This window comes from Euprymna scolopes, chromosome 29, assembly GCF_053919585.1.
Source record: "Euprymna scolopes isolate OS-2025 chromosome 29, ASM5391958v1, whole genome shotgun sequence".
Taxonomy (NCBI): Eukaryota; Metazoa; Mollusca; class Cephalopoda; order Sepiida; family Sepiolidae; genus Euprymna; species Euprymna scolopes.
In genome coordinates this window covers 44463833-44468534 of record NC_136510.1, presented here as the reverse complement: position 1 = coordinate 44468534, position 4702 = coordinate 44463833, and the positions used below count along the sequence as shown (strand labels likewise).

The 4702-nt window shown below is 32.8% G+C and overlaps 1 pseudogene; it reads left to right on the top strand.

The window, feature by feature from the left end:
* Positions 1 to 324: 324 nt before the first annotated feature.
* On the top strand, positions 325 to 1783 carry LOC145252396 (polyadenylate-binding protein 4-like pseudogene; annotated as a pseudogene).
* Positions 1784 to 4702: the final 2919 nt, after the last annotated feature.

The following is a 4702-nucleotide window of genomic DNA, read 5'->3' as shown; positions in this document are numbered from 1 at the left end:
ATCTATAAAAGATCCCTGGTCGAACCCGTTGGGATTCAACTTTCAGAAGAGGTACTGCCTGGGAGAACGGCCCTCTGAGATGGAAGTAAACATATACTACACTATGAAATATTGAACAAAATATAAAAAAATATTACATAATGAACAAATTAAGCACAAGGCCAATCAAAAATGTAGGGATAATGGGTATCGTTGGCCATCCTTTAATTTTCGACGGAATGCTGAATGGCTACTCTTTCATCCAAAAATGAAACAATTCATAAACAAACGTCATCTCTTGTGACGTTAAAGTTCTCTTTGAGACGAATAACTGAACGGCTTTTGTAATTCAGAACGAATCTTGATTTCAAAAGAATAACGTCATCAGCAAAGGCTCGCGCAATGCGTATTATGTGGCCACAAGAAAGCCCGGCTCTTCGCGAACCTGGCAGAGGTAACATTTTTATTAAGAACTTTGATCCAAATATTGACAGCAAGACTCTAGAAGGTATTTTCACCGGATTTGGACAAATCCTTTGTTGTCAAATAGTATCTGATGAGAACGGTTCCAAAGGTTATGGTTTTGTGCAGTTTGAAAGCGAAAAATGTGCCCTAGACGCGATTGAAAATGTCAACGGAATGGTGTTCAACGACAAGAAATTATATGTTGCTAAATTCGTCCCCAAGAAAAAACGAACGAAGAAAAATTACAAGTTTAACAACGTGTTTGTCAAGAACTTTGGTCATGACATCGATGACGAATGGTTGCGGTCTTTGTTCGCAAAATTTGGCAATATCATCAGTTACAAAATCATGCGAGACGATGCTGGTCAGTCTAAAGGTTTTGGTTTTGTATGCTTTGAAAAACCTGAAGACGCTGAAAAGGCAGTAAACGAATTGGGTGGATTTGAACTGAACGGTAAACCGCTGTTTATCGGAAGAGCTCAAAAGTCCAAGGAACGCCAACAGATGTTGAAGAAAAAATTTAAGCAACAAAAGGCTAAGAAAAGATTTCAGTTCCAAGGCATCAATTTGTACATCAAGAATCTACACAATGATGTCACTGAAGACGATCTTCGTAGAGAATTTTCTGCGTTTGGAAACGTGACCGCTGTTAAAATCATGAATCAAAATGAAAGCTCAAAAGGATTCGGATTCGTATGTTTCAGCAAATCTGAGGAGGCTGCAAAAGCTATCGAAGGGATGAATGGTCAAACCATATCTGGGAAACCGCTTGATGTATCTTTAGCTTTAAGTAAAGAAAAACGAAAGAAAACCTTTCGTCATAATCAACTAAACGCGGATCAGCCAACAAATCCAAACAGCATGCCTTTGCACCGGTCTGACAATGACGAGGATAAACGTATGCAACAAATGACTGACAAACGTTCCCAGTTCCAAGGGGTCAATTTGTACATCAAAAATTTGGGCAATGACGTCACTGAAGATCATCTTCGTACAGAGTTCGCTGTGTTTGGAGACGTAACCAGTGTTAGAATTATGACTCGAAACGGAGGGTCAAAATGCTTTGGGTTCGTATGTTTTAATAAATCGGAAGAGGCTACAAAAGCCATCGAAGGGATGAATGGTCGAACCATATCCGGGAAACCGATTGACGTATCTTTGGCCTTAATCAAGGAAGAACGAAAGACTTTCCGTAATACTCGACCAGTTACGCCTTCGAGGCACAGGAAAGTTCGTGAAGCTGAAATTGTCAAACAGCAAATACCAAGCAACCAAAAAAGTGAATCTAACGATTAGAACTTTTTTTTTAATTATTATATAATAAAATTGTAAAAATGTCCTATTGGAATATTGCTTCATATTTATTTTTATAGTGTTGACGAATCGGTTTCTTTGAAGTGTTAAAATGAGACCCATTTTCGTCCTCTTTGTGTGCATTTGAAGTGCATGATCATACAAGTTTCACATTTTTACGCAACCCTTTGTATTATTTTTGTATCCTGCAAAATCTTTCAAGCTGCACCGGTTAGGCAGTAGATGATAAACAAGATAGTGTTGCATCGCGTGTTTCTCCTCTCCAAAGTTGCATATGGTTGTACACCCATCTCCTCGTAGTTACTTTTGTGGCAATTTATAACGATCGCTATGAAGGAAAAACGCAAGGACAAAACTATTTAGGTGTTAAAAGTAGTTTTATATTGTTCTTGTTAATATCATTAATTTTTATAATTGTTAATAAATAGTATTTCGAGTAAAAATTCGGATTTCATTGTTAGATAAACACGACATCAGGTCAAATTTAGCCCATACCTGTAGTTTGGCGTCTTCCTAAGATAATGTCAGAGGTTCAGCATTATTGCGGAGGCTTCTCCTTGACTTGTCGTTAGACACTTTGAAATAAGCAAAAACATAATAAATAAAAAATATAATAATAATAATAATAATAATAATAATAATAATGATGATGATGATGATGATGATGATGATGAAAATAAAAATAAAAATATAACGAGCGATGAGATCGAATCCAGTCTAGAATAAAATGAGGGTGATCCAAATTCGAAGCATGCGGGTCATGTTTATGAATTACATGGTTATCTGACGTCGCCCAGGAGCATAGACAAAATAGAAATAAAAACGCGTGTTTAACACCTTTATTTAAAAATATCGATTAAAGTAAAAAGGTACTTATGTTACCGTACTGAAATAATAATGTTATTACTTAGTAAGAAATTCTTAACATGGAGGAAAGATGTCTGTACTTTCACCTAACAATTTAATAAAAAAAGAGATATCGTAAAACTTGAATTTAATATGTAAAAAATACATATGTGGATAAGCACCAAAAAAGGTCGGTAAAATTTTAGAAAAAGCGTGAACTCGAATTAGGAGAAAATAAAATATTTTTCTTGTAGATTTCGGTGCGCTGAAAAAGAATCTGAAAACCGTATCCGTCGCAATTCTTTTTTGGTTTTGGAGATAGTAATATTTTTCTAAGGGATTATTTTCTTTGTATAATCAGCTATAATGGCGTCAGTCGCCTGATTACACATGCGCACAGACCGAAGAAAAATCACATTTATTTGTTAAAATGATCATTTTATTAGTTTCCGTAAGTAAAAAGTAAATATCACAACGGAACGCATCGTTGTATTTGCTACGGAAATTCGGTTCTTGCGTTCGCGTGCGCACGAGCGTAAAGTGACTTGTAATATTGCGGAGGAATTTTTAGCAGGCACTTTTTTTTAAATGTAGTTCATTTTTGTGTGTTACGTAGTTTTTAATGCTTTTTAATTGATCTAAAAAATTAAATTTTCATGAGCGGTTCGGTTTACAAAAACATAATTACCCGTTTTTCCGTAAGTAACGCGCCGACATTTATCGAGCAGAGTACTAATTAATATTTCACAAAAATTCTGTGTTTACATTGGCTCATATATATATATATATATATATATATATATATATATATATATATATATATATATATATTAGTTCTCGCGCGAAAGAGCAGAACACCAAATGTTTTAAATAATTATAGAATAACAATAACAAAGACTTTCGCTGGTGAGGACTACTATTGACTGTAACCAGTTATACACTCCTTTTGAAATTTTCATCTCTATTTTTCTCTTTATATGTACTGAATATTTGTTAATGAAACCTATATGAAATATGTTCCTTATTAAATTTTAAAGATTTTCTATTCTGAAAGAAGTTTAAAAATGTTAAATCTAAAAAGTTATTTTAAAGTTTTTGTTAAAAAAAAAATTCAGATTTTTTCAAAAATTTAATTTAAATTGAATCAAAAAATTACCTTGGATTTATTTTATGTAATGTACATTTTGGTGCACTTTGAAAACATTATCTTTCATCTAGCAATTAATGATATAGATATAAAATTTTCATTGATTTTTTTTAAAGTGCAACAGAATGTACATTACATAAAATAAATCCAAGGTAATTTTTTGATTCAATTTAAATTAAATTTTTAAACCTCACTTTGTAAAATTTATAATATATATATATATATATATATATATATATATATATATATATATATATATATATATATATATATATATATACGTATGCGATCATATACGTGTATTTATACGTAAACTGTCACATATATAAGTCTTTTTTCCTTGCAGTTATTTGTCTCCTAGCAACTCTATGTTTGTAGTCTGGTACTCGGAAAACTGTCTGAATGGTACATTTGTCGTCTATTTTTCCTGCTGTCAATTTAATGTGTTTGATTAAAAAAAAAAGAAGAAACAGTGTGGTCACGAATAGGCTCCTATATGGTTGACTATTATAGAAAACTGATCACATATAATAACAGATGTATCGAGACACAGGAATGGGTATGTTTGATCTGGCATAATGATGATTCATTAAAATTGTGGGGTCTGCGTACGCGCCTGGTCCACAAAGTATGGAAATAAAAAATTTAAAAATGAAAAAAAAAACGTTTACAAGTGTTTTTGATATAGATTTACATAATGATACTTTGATAAGTATGTTTTAACTTAAATAGGGATGGTATAATAAAATTGTGGGGTCTGCGTTCGCGCCTAGCCTCCATAGAATGGAAATAGGCACAAACTTTAATAAAGACTTTTCATATCTATCTGCGTAAGTATACTTTGATAATTATGTTTCAGTTTTGGAGAAATATGGTATAATAAAATTATTGGGTGTTCGCTCGCGCCTGACCTCCATAGAATGGAAATATGTCACAAAGTTTAACAAGGTT